Genomic DNA, 12,622 nt, shown 5'->3' with positions numbered 1-12,622 from the left:
CTTAATTAAGACCAACTCAATAATTAGTTGCGCGCGTCGAACTGAATAATTTAGTTTTTCAATAAATTTTTTTTTCCCAGTGTAGCGAAATAAAATAACTCAAAGCTCTAAAAACTCCAAGTTAATCCGCGTAGACAAAAACTGAGTTATGTTTAATGAATCTTCCATCCAATTAATTTACGTTCCAATTATAAATACGATTCGAAATTCAGAAGGAAAAGGCGAACGGTATCGGTCGACCCTGATTTTAACCGAAAAGAAAGAATTCGGGGAATATTGGCGAATGATCGGTTAAATAATGTTCGGAACTCGCGTCGATGATAACGCCGGAAACACAAGCGAACGACAATCTAACCCCTTCTCCCTTTCTATCGGTCTCCCCCAGCCCTAGGCCAGTTTCGAGAATAATTATTATCCCAGCAATTAGTCCGTTTACGGCTACGGGTTCGATTTCATTGTCGAGTGTTGTTGTTACCGCAAAACCGACGATTGCGATTCACGAGAATCGAAGGGAAGAGCAGAGAGAGAGAGAGAGAGAGAGAGAGAGAGGGGGGGGGAGTTAGAAAGAGAAAGACAGAGAGAGCATTCGATGCTGTCGAAATCCCATTTTCGGTCGTGTGCCATATCATCTGGCCAGATAGATAAAGTAATTCCCCGTATTTGACGGGGATGAAAGAACCGAGAGTCAGTGAAAACGATATCCCAATCTGTAACAATTACACTCGCGTACCAATGTATAAAAAAAAAAAAAAAAAGCAGACGAATCTAAATTTATTTCTAGATTTGAAAGTATTTAATTGATAAATAACAATCGTGATGTTCAATTACGCGTTATGTTAATCGTTAAACATAGAAATCGAACGAGGAAATAGAGTTAGGGGAATTTTATTTCTATAATAAATCACGGCAATTGGCAATCCTGTGATTTACCATCGCATTCGTCACAGGAGATGTCGTCGAGTTTTTATGATTTATTATCACTGTTACTATTAATTCTTATACATTACTGCGGCCATTCAGCGGCTGTTTACTTCGGGCATTTATGCTTTATACCGATTTTATATAAGGTTTTATGTAAGGTAGACGGGAATGACACACACACACACACACGCGCGGACGGACGGACACATACGCACGCAAATCTCTCGTACTAATCAGGTCGAAGTCGTTAACTTCGTTATGGCACGCTAAATCGATTCGTTCGCACGAGACGGCTGACTCTCAGTGTAGATTTGCGCGACACATTTATGGACCGGGACTCGACAAAATAAACGAGGCTGTCGATGAGCGACCAAAACGGGCCCATTACCTCGAGTGCCGTCTCTTCAAGTCTCACTCACGTGTATTTCCAAGCGGTCAGATCTGTTCGTTGCGCCATCGCTATGATTTCGCGATAGTCGAACCGGAGGAGCAAAAAATTGCGGAAGTTCTTACGTTTGCGAATTTTTGATTCGCCAATGGAGGAAATGCAGGGTATATAGACACAGACAGATGTGAATTCACTCATCCTGAAAGAGATCTCTTTTGTAAGGGCATGAAAAAACCGGTGCGAAGCGCCAAGTAACGTGTATCTCCGTCTATAACGAGAAAAGAGAAAAGGAATAACCGAGATCGATTGCAAATTGTTGTCGTCATTAATAATGTTCTTGTATTTCCATTTAAATTATTCACTATAATTAACGATATTTACAAAGCTCGCGCGCGCGCGCGCGCGCAAGTTTGAAAGCCCAAATAAATAATATTTCAAATATTGAACGTTATTGCCTATATTAAATATGCATACATCAATTAATTAAATTCTAATTACTTGATGATACTCTGACATAATTCCGATTTTCGGCTTAGCCAAGAAAACGTTTAACGGAGTGGAGGAGAGGATCGAGAAAAAAAAGCCCAACTAATTTTTCCAAGATACGTGTGACGAGATAAAACTTTTCGACAAAAGTTCCTGTACCCGATGACACACCGACGACGCGGGTTTCCCGAAAGATGACTTCTCCCGACAAGAGTATCTTGGATCCGATTCACCTGCGAAAATTGGCGTACGAGGACGTTAATTACATCATCGAGCTTCTTCGAATAGCCGGATCGAGCGAGGGAAAGAGAGGGAACGAGAGGGAGGGAGGGGAAAAAAAGAGGTGAACGAGCCGTCGCGAACTGGCGAGAGATTAAGGTCGATCCACGAAGCCGAGCGAGTCACGAACGTAGAAAGGTACGACGACCTTCGAAAAGGGTCAACGCACCCGCCGCGCCGCGCGGCGATGCGCCGAGCGTAGTAGGCGGAAGTGAAGTCACGAATTTCGGAGCGGAACGACCGTGAAATGATGCACGGGACGGGGCGGGAGGGAGGCGGAGGCACTACGCGCCCCCGGGGGCCCACTGTCGCGGTTTAGACAATGTTTATTCATTCGAAATCCCGACGAACCGACGACGGGGACCGCTTCTGTGCGCGCGTACACACGCACTCGCCCGGTGGCTTCGTTACCGGAAGCTACGGGGGGGGGAGGGGGGAAAAGGGAGGGGAGTTATTGCTGGAACGGGACATGTTCATTTTAAGGTAAAAAGAAAGTAAGCTGCCGATAGAGAGGAAATTTAGAAATAAAATTTTTAGGAGGGAAAATCGGGATTGCCAATTATGGGAAACTATGCCCGGTGATTCGCGAACGAAAGGCTGAACTGTCGGGAGAATTTAGTCTCTTTAATTGAAAATTAATGTTTTAATATTGATGCGCTGCTGAGGAAAAAAATTGTTGAAGGAAAACTGAAATATTTAGTCCAACTGTTTAGTTGCACGGAAAAAGGTATATAGTTCTCATTCAAATTTTTTAATCGAGAATTTATCAAACCAACTCAATGTTCAGTTGCACGTGTCGAACTTAGTATTTTAGTTTTTCAACAGTTTTTTTTTTTTCTTCAGCGTAAACACATCTCTTATATGGATTCATAATGAGATTTCTTCAAAGGACCAGCGGAAATATTCCATTTTCTTTGCTCTCCCAAATTTGGAACGATTTCATAAATACGTCATGAGCTTTCTCGAGATGTCGTTGATCGGTTAAGCGACCGATAACGAAGTTAACGACCGTCGTAATCTGATAGGAGCGCTAGTTTTCGTGTCTCGTCGACGGATTTCTTCGTTATTTCAGAACGAGTCTTTGTGCAGCGAGGTCGTCGAACGAAATCTCACGAATGATTCACCTGCTGCCGGCGAGGAGCGCTCTAAAAGTGTCATTGTAGCCCCCCAGCATCTTTTTGTTCGTCGGAAACAAACAGCGAACGATTGTCCGCGATCTTTCATAAACGTTATCGCCGCGCGAGCGATAATGTGGCCCTTGTCATACACAAAGTCACACGTTGATCCGCGTTGCGCGCCTGGTTGTGAGAAAACGTAAACTGAAAGGTAAAACCAAAAGTTTTCAGCTCTTTATACGAATTATACGTCTGTTGGGAGTCGCGGAAGCTTTCTGAAACGCTACACGATATTTTCCATCGTCGCGCAACCGATGCATTCGAAGAAGCGTAAAACAAGTTAGCCATCAGTTCGATATCTGGTCGATTTTATTTTATCGGCCGCGACTCCTCTCGCGTCGAACAAACGGGAAATAGAATCGCAGTTCAGTGAGCGATCAAATAAATTAATTTGCCAGGCAAAAAAAAAGAGAGAGGAAAGAAAAGAGGAGAGTTTTTTTTCCGAGCCTGAATATTTCATTCCGCGGTGGATTCCATTCGTCGAATGCTTTAAATGGTATTATTAACGTGATTATAAATACCACGTGTAATCACTTGTGACGACGACGTTTTCGCATCAGATACTTGTGACACGAGCCAAATTAGTGTCTCATAGCCGTTAAGAATAATTAACCAATTAGACAAGCACGCGCAGCTAGGAGAATAAAAATATATGTATCTGGAATAATTTAGATACGTTAAAAAAAAAAGAAAAAAATATATATCTTGTGAATGGCGCATATACTATTTTCCATTCATGCAATTTTCACTGAGAAAAAAATGCGTTGAAAAACTAAAATATTTAGTCCGATACGTGCAATCAAATATTGAATTGGTTTAATTACAGTTTTAGTTAAAAAAAAAAAAATATGTGTGAATGGTTGACATGAATGAGCTATGAACTTTTTTTTGAGCAACACTACGTAACTGCTGAATTAACCCAATGTTCAATTGATCGTATCGGACGAGATATTTTAGTTTTATAACAAATTTTTTTTTTCTCAGTGTATATTTATGCAATTTATTCTTTGCAGTTTGTTGTACGTGTGCGTTGCAACTTCCGATCGGGGAATATTTCGCTTGAAATTCGACAAAGGATTCGCGACGGAGAGAAAGTGTGCGACTTCTCGGCGTATTCCGTATTTTAAAAGGCGGCAGATGTTCCGCAGGGGGGCCCTCCAAAAAACTGGGCCCCGAACGCGATCCCGGGCCACGTGGCGAACGCCGATACTACACCTCGAGAAGCAGACGGTCGATGTACCGCTTTTGTATGTACAGGGTGTTCCGGAAAAAAAGGCAGATATACATCGGATCGGGACAATCGCTCAAAACCACACGTCTTACAGACATAATAAAAGTCTCACTTGCGCTCTTGTCAATGATGATACATTTGCATACGTGATTGATCTGCAACTAGATAACAGAAGTAAGAAACTTTATTGTCCGAGTAACTGAGCTTCGATTAAAAAAAAAAAAAACTCGAGAGAGAGAGAGATAAACTGCGGTCGATCGGCGAGGAATCATACCACCTGTTCTCCTCGTGTGCTTCGCGAAAAAAAAAAAGAATTTTTTGCTCTGCACGCCTCGCAATTCGAAGGCTATTCACGCGCGTGATACTTCCGTTACGAGAAAATCGCCTTTGATCCGCCTAAAGAAGAGTATACGCTACGCATCCGCTCCTCATCGATTCTGGAACACCCCTTACAGCGCGGTGAAAGAAGGACTTGCCGTCTGTCGATCTGGCACCTGGCGCGGACCGTTCCCGGTCTAAAAAAAAGAAGGAAAACAAAAATTTTGCGGTCTCCGCGTCGCACGACTTCGCAGGATTCGGGGAAACCCGGTTGTGCAGCCAAGTCGAACCGGGGCGCTGAAAAGACGCGCGTAGCTGCAATTTGCGAGGTGACCGCCGACCGAATGCCGCATAATTACGACATTTCCTGAGGAAAGCTCGCGTGTGTAACGCGCGCTTGCTGCAGCATTGCAACACGTGCATCCCACGACAAAGCGCCGCGGCGCTTCGAGGGAAAATTGGCGCGATGTAAATGCGTTTCCCGTCGTTTGAAAGTAAAAACGACAATTTGAAAGAAAATTAAGGGGTTCGGGCAATAATGGGTTGTTTCTGGGGGGGGGGGGAGGACAACGATCGCGGCTCTCTTTCTTTCTCCTTCTCCCTCGCGCGTCGCAGTTCGGAAGGAAGAGCGCGAGGAAATTAATTTTAAGTGACGTGCGAAGCTATCGATCCAATTCTCGCTAATTTAAAAATTAAATTGTTATACTTTCGTTTCTTTTTTAAATAAAAAAAAATACCAATTTTAGTTTTAAAGACTCTCCAATTTTTAATTATAAAAATTTCCTTTCGAGTTCTCAACAAGTTCTTCGAGACGTTGAGGCACGACGATCTTCCCATAAACTTCGACCGACAAAAAATTTGCTTCGTAGAAGGAATTGATAAAAAGCGCGCGTTGCGTTTCGACGCTGCATTTCATCCGAGATTTCGGACTCTTCGGGCACGAAGACGTTCCTCGTTTCGTGGGTTTCGCTCATTACGTCCCATTACGCCGAATGTTATTATTTTAAGTAGGGGACGAAAGAAGGAAAAGGGGGCAGCCCACTCTCAAAGCCATGTGCGCGCGACAGGTGAAAAGCGAGCAAGAAAGATAGAAGAAAGGAGGAAGGTTATCGATTTCTCATACGCTTGTTAATTACCATATGCACATAAATTGACGAGCGGAGAGTTATCGCGTATATATAAATCTCTAGATCTCTTAAAAAATCTAAAAAAAGAAAGAATGTAAAAAATATATTCGAGTATGAAAATGCGTACGGTCTTGAGTAGACCGATAAAAGAAAAACGCAACAGGGATATTGTGAATAGATATTAGACTGGATTAAATTAAAGTTTGAATATAATTTTAACAATAATGTTAAAGCTGAGATTCATTTATTTAGAGATTGTTAGTGAAAAGCCATTCGTTCAAGTTATTATTTAAAACTGAAACGAATGTTACATACAACGACTTTTTAAATCGCGTAAGGAGACAAAGGAATGTCGTCGAGTAATGAAAAAATTTCTAAAGAAATTACAATTCTTTCTACAAAAATTGCGAATTAGCGAGGTTCTTGAATTAAGAATGTTTTGGCTTTACAATAGCAACTAGAAGTTACAGAGATTTAAAAACTGCAAATTTCTTAGGTTTATTTCTTCTTTCTTAATTATCGACAAATTATTGTGATCGTGAGTACTCAAATGTTGACCCTAAAACTGCAAAAGGAAACGAAAAATTTAGTTCAATAATCACATTTTGTTGCAGTTTTAAATAATTAATTTAAATAAGTGATCCAAATGAAAACTTTTGTATGAATATTTATTAGAGTTGTATTAAAGTTGTTTATGTAAAAAAAAAATCGGATTAAAGTCCTAACGCTACTTCGTCATCAAATTTGTAAATAAATGTCACAGAAGACAATTTTATTTGTAAACCATTGAGAGAATTTGCTCAAATTTTACACGGATCTTCAAACACAGTAAGAGAATTATCCAGAGAATTATCCATAGAAATTTTTTAATTTTCGGTAATTTTTTGAGACGTGACACACACGTACATACATCTTTAAAAACACGGATGACAAAAGCTGTCCGCGACTGATACCGAGCTCGTATCGCGAGTCAGAGAATTAGCGTCGGTCGGTAGGAAAAACGCCATTAAGGCCGGCAAAAAGGCCGACGATCGCCGTCTCTCCGCGTTTCTCGCGGAGCGTACGAAGTCGACAGCTGCTGTCGGCGGACTCACCTGCAGCTACACCTGCGCCCACTCGCTCGTTCACTCGCTCGCTCGCTCGCTCGGCATGTGTACTCACCTGCGTCCCGCAAGTGACCCGCGGCGAGCGCGTAACCAGAGTAACGACCGAGAGCGTGGAGCAAGCGCTTAATAATATCGCACTTCCGGCTCCGCGTATTGAGATAGGTCGTAAAGAGGATTGCCGCGCCGAGGACGCGGCGAGGATCGCCCCGTGATCGCAAATGCGGATCAGCGCGCGCTAGCTGTAACGCGTGATCGACCGCCGCCGCCAGTCGTCGGTGCCGTTCGACGAAATTTATCGTTCATTGATCCCCTCGCGCTCTCGTCAGGCTGATGCACTTGTGCAAATCGGCGTGCAATGATCCTTGTGATGCACGTCGCGCCGTTCATTGTATTCGCATGTGTGCTGCGCGTTGCATTCGATTGAAAAGCGTTACGTACGCGAAAAAGCGTATCGGGGAAAGGCAAATTTAAGATTGTAGGTAAACTAGATTGAAGCGCGATAAGCGACGCTCGGGATAGTGGGTAAATGGAAATTAATTCAACGGACACGGATTTATTGAATTTGTATGCGACGTCGCTTTTTGAGGTGCGCGCGTGTTACATTTGATTCCCTTGCGTTTGATTTCACTTGCGTCGAATTCATTCGAGTTGGCACGGGTCCAATTCATATTCTCGAGCTTGTTGTTAATTTGTACGTTTAACCGTCGAGAGCAGTCGTCAGTGCGCCTCGTCAATCGTCGCGAACGGCACTCGAAAAGGGAAAAGGCGAGACGAGGAAATCCTCAAAGACGCTGGATTTTGGAACAAACCGTCCTGCCGCGCGATTTTTGTTATTCGTTCAACACAGACACCAGCCGTAAGTCGGTTGAAACGCGCGCGGCTTCCTCCTATTTCGATCGCCGCTGGCAAAAGCTCGAAAGCACTTGCCGTGAAACTCCATTCGGCGTGACGGTTCTTTGCATCAAAGCGAGCGCGCTTCTCGGCTTCACTCCCGACGATACTTCCCCCGTCGCGGGGGCGAGCTTGCGAGCGAGAGGGAATATACCGCGAAGAGGCGTCGTGACGTCGAGAGGAGACCGAGCACTATGTGTTTATGAGGGATTTTCTTTCGCGTTTCCCAGACTATTCAGCTGGGGGCTTCGAGTTTCTCTCTCGCAATCGCTTTCAGGTAAATATCTCGCGGAAGGCTGTCTTCAGCTTTTTTTTTTTTAATTTATTTATCGGAAACTCTTGATCTGTTTAATCTATTTTCCATTTAACTTATACCGGAATTAATCAATCGTTAAATAAATTTATGCTCCGACTAATTGAAATTAAATTGCATTTTATATTAATCACAATCTCGGTTCTAATAGCCGGATATTTGTAATCTTTCCTCGCTACTGTGCTCATCTTGCAATCCTTAGGGTAAGGACGTCGATATCGCTCCTAAATCGCACTATTGCTTTGATTGGTTATGTATATAAAATCAAATATAATAATCTTACAGAGCATACGTTGTAACAATATTGCCTTAATGTAGCAATGTTATTGCAATATTAAGTTGTCGGAAAGTTGTCGAAATGATGATATTGATAGAAATTATATTTAGTTTATGGAAATTATATTTATTTCCAATATTAATAAAAGTATACCTAACTGACGCATTCTTTTGAGAAGAAAGAATCTAGCAAGGAAAGTGTCGCTTTACCTGAGAAAGAGTAATATTAACCCGTGGTGCGATTTAGGAGACCGGTTGCCAAAATCTCACTAGTTGGAGGCTTCTTAAAAATTGTAATTTAAAAATTTATGACAATACATAAAATTCTGAAAAAAAATATATGAAAAGAGAAACGTTGTACTTTATTACGACGTAAGAGAAAATTAAAAATATTCCTCATAATTTCTTAGTCATAAGTCTTTATGTCAAAAGTGATGCGATTTCGGAAATCTTATCCCAAGTTGCCATTTTAAAATCTTTGTTCTAAACTTTGTTACAAATCGCTGTCGCATTGCATTTGCGTCGCAGATGCGCGACAATGCGATTTGGCGAGAGGTATTTTTTTTTTTTAAACGCGCGAAAAGATTTTCTCCGCCAGCTTTGCAGGATCGATCCTTCGAATTAGCACAAGTGCCGGGACGTATTTACGCTCGCAAGCTCGAGCGCGCGGACGGAAGTTCCGTCCAACTAGTTTAAATTTAACAAGGAGAAACCGTGGCTTCGGACGGAAACTGCGAGACGACATATCGTGAGACTTTGCACGGGACAGAGAGAACGTTTGCGTAATTATTCCGTGATAGGTCCCGACTCGAAGTTAGTCAGTTCGCGCGCAGAGAGAGAGAGAGAGAGAGAGAGAGAGTTCTCAATGCAATATGTCGCATGTGCTTCGGATCGTACGCGGAAAATGTGCAAGGAGAAAAAAAAACGCACGATTTTCGTACTACACGTCGACAATGGAAAATACTTTCTATTAATGCTTTTAATTCATTTGGCATTTATGGTAAGTCAGAATTTTTTCAGCTTCCATGTTAATCAGAATTTTATAAATCTCTGTTTCGCGGCATGTAAATTTCTGTTTTCTCGAGATCTTTCAGAGCACGATCGTCCGTTCAGAACTTGTTTCTTATTGTAATAATTATTAAAATTGACGTGTATAAATTCAAGTTACTATTGTAATTTTAATTTTTATCTTCAGGGTTAACAAAAATGCACGTGGAGAGGTCTTGTTAATAATCAGTTTAAAGCGCGAGATAATATTCAGTACACATATGACCACCTTAGATATTTCGAGAAATTTGACTGACACACGGCCTTGGAGTTTATTGCTTTTGTATCCAGCGCGCTGTGTTTACGCAAAGTCGCCGCATTATCATTCGCGTTCCGAGATTCGAGCGCAATCCTCCGCGAAACGCGATCGTTCTCCCGCAAATATTCGAAACTTCGTATATTCTATATACGATATATGAATATCGCATATATATGTTACAGATATTCCTCGCGGTGAATGAACTGACGCGAGAAAGCCAACGTCCATCGTCGCCGAATTATCGCGAAACAAACGAACCGCAGCCGGTTCGTCGCGTCGCGCGTTTATACCGAGAGTGCCGTTAAATACTTATTGAACTAAATAGACTTTTTTCATAACTCCCATTTGATAGACTCTTAGTTCGAGGGTCGGGAATCGCAGCCCCGCTGCTTGGCAGTGGATATCTCCTCACTGGGGCGTTGCGCATGGTGGCTACGGCGCACCGCGACGTCCCATGCCGAGTGCCCGTGCACGGGGTAATGTCGGGCCGCGTTATGGCATGTTTCCCCTGTGTGCATGTTGCCCGGCTGTCTGGTTAGGTTGTGTGAGGTTTACATGCTCTGTCTCTGGCGATCGGTTCGGTCCTTAGCGGTAAAGGCTGGTCTACGGTGAGTTGCAAATCACGAGTGACTAGTTGCCAGTCGCAAGTTGCAAATAATTTCGACGCCTAATCCACATTTGAATGTGGAGATTGTCGAAAGGTGCAAATTGAATGTTTGGGTAAGCGAGATATGCGAGCACCAGACATTCAAGATATCACTAGCGAAAATTGTCCTACCACAAATCACACTTGTAATTTTTGCCGCGCTCCGCCATGCTCTTTCAATTCACTTTATAGGGTTAAGATGGTGCGATCGCCAGTTGCTGTCGCCACAGTTAAAAGTTGGCCAACTCTCGTTTGGCAGCCGCGACAGTCCGTTGCCACCGGAAATAACGCTAGTTGGCCATTCTTTGCAACTGGCGACGAACAGCCTTAAAAGTTCGAATCAGTTGCCTTGGATTCGCACGTTTCTCTTGCTCTCGTCCACCTAAGGCTTTCTTAGATCTTTGATACCCCCTTTTTGAATTCTTTGGATCTGGAGTTCGAGCTGGATGAATCACGTTTAATCTAACTTGGTCAGAACTTAGCCTTGTAGGTTAAGCTTGTGTCGAGAGGCTGGCTCTCATTTCCTGATTCGTCTAGAATGTTAGACGTCGGCAATGAGTACCTTCTTCTCTCGTCCTGCAAGAGTGTCTTGGCGATACTGCTTGGATATAAGATCCAGTGGGCCTGATTTTGATGATCCGTTGGGTGGGCGTATGAACGTCACAGTCAATTTTAGACGTGATTTTGCGAGACAAGAGGCGTCGGATTCAATGCCATTAATTTCGCCGACTCGGAGTGCTGAATCCACGGGACTCCTTCCGAATCGGAACTTTTATCGTGGGTTTTATAAACCCGAAGTGCCGCAGTGTCGCGCGAAAGACTTTATAGATAATTAGTCCACGCGCGCAAATTTAGTATTCTATTCGCGAGTGTTCCGCGTGCGCATCGAGAGGAAGAGGACAACCTTGGAGGATTCTTTTTTTAACTTGGCTTTTTTGTTGAAATAAAAATACCTTTGCGGAAAATAGAAATTTGATTTCAAGAACTAGCGTTATTAGCCTTTTTAAAAGTAAATTATATTCGTTCAAATTACTTGTTCCATTTAAACAAATAATTATTTAATTCAAAGAACGTATTAACAGAAATGTAAAAAAAATAATTTAGTTCTGATTTTAAAAATATATTTCTTTCATTGAAAAAAAAAAATTGCACAGTCAAACTGTTTCTTCAATTCTAATAAAAGCAACAATCCAAAAAATTTCTTCGAGTCAAAGAAACTTTTCTTTAACCCTATAGCAGTGCATGAATTTCTTTGAATCAAACAAATCTTTTTTTTCCGCAATGACCGCAACCTTTCTCTGGTTGTATAAAAAATAACTTTTGAACTTATTGATTTTGAGCGCAGTTTTAATTTTTAAATCTTATGTTTGTGTGTTACAGTAATCACCGTAGCTTCGTGGCTGATTAACTCCGCTCGTTGCGCATCGGATCGGTGAGTCAGAAATCAATTTTCGTATTATATTTTAATGTTTTGTAAACATTCTGCGCAGGATCAAAGGAAAACTATACTATTAATACACTCAATACACATACGTACACATACATAGTCGGAATACGCGATCTCGGTGATGACAGTCGCTCATAAAGTTAGCGCAGCGAGAGAACCAATCGGCATCGTGGAAAAACGATAACAATAACTTCGAAAAATCGAGTATCGATGCAACGTACTTTTTTTCAAATATAGGACCACTTCATTTGTTTTATTTGTCTCTATTAGTACTGTATTTTTTTTGGAGCAGTTAAATTAAAAAAAAATTTGTCCTCAAAAAGCTCTATCTTTTTTTTGTTTTTATTATTTTAATTTTACTTTTATAAATATTATTTATTTACTTTGGTGTTTAAAGAAATAACAGAAAATGTTTAGTTTGACAATCCTCCTGTTGTTCACTTGACATTCCTTTTTTCTAATTTTCCGCTATTAGTGTGTAATACGTGACGTACTTTTATTCAAAGAAATGTGATATCCTGAAACGTTCCCAAAATTTGTGCAAAGTAATTTTCGGGCTTTCACGGCTCGTTTCCGCTTCGATTTTCCATTCTTGGCTTCCGGTGGTGGATCAATTGATATCCTTAGGAAAGAGAGAAGGAGAGAAAGATAAAGAGAGGAGGATGGGAAGGGAGGTTCGACGAACCACGGCGAAACGTGACCCAGGATCCCC

At 41.9% G+C, this 12,622-nt stretch overlaps 1 protein-coding gene across 1 annotated transcript in view; it reads right to left on the bottom strand.

The window, feature by feature from the left end:
• LOC105201288 (serine/threonine-protein kinase NLK) overlaps positions 1–12,622 on the bottom strand; it is a 99,195-nt gene that overhangs the window by 41,566 nt on the left and 45,007 nt on the right.

The sequence above is a fragment of the Solenopsis invicta genome, chromosome 14 (genome assembly GCF_016802725.1).
Source record: "Solenopsis invicta isolate M01_SB chromosome 14, UNIL_Sinv_3.0, whole genome shotgun sequence".
In the NCBI taxonomy this organism is placed as follows: Eukaryota; Metazoa; Arthropoda; class Insecta; order Hymenoptera; family Formicidae; genus Solenopsis; species Solenopsis invicta.
The sequence above is the reverse complement of the archived record's forward strand: the minus strand, read 5'-3'. Positions and strand labels throughout refer to the sequence as shown.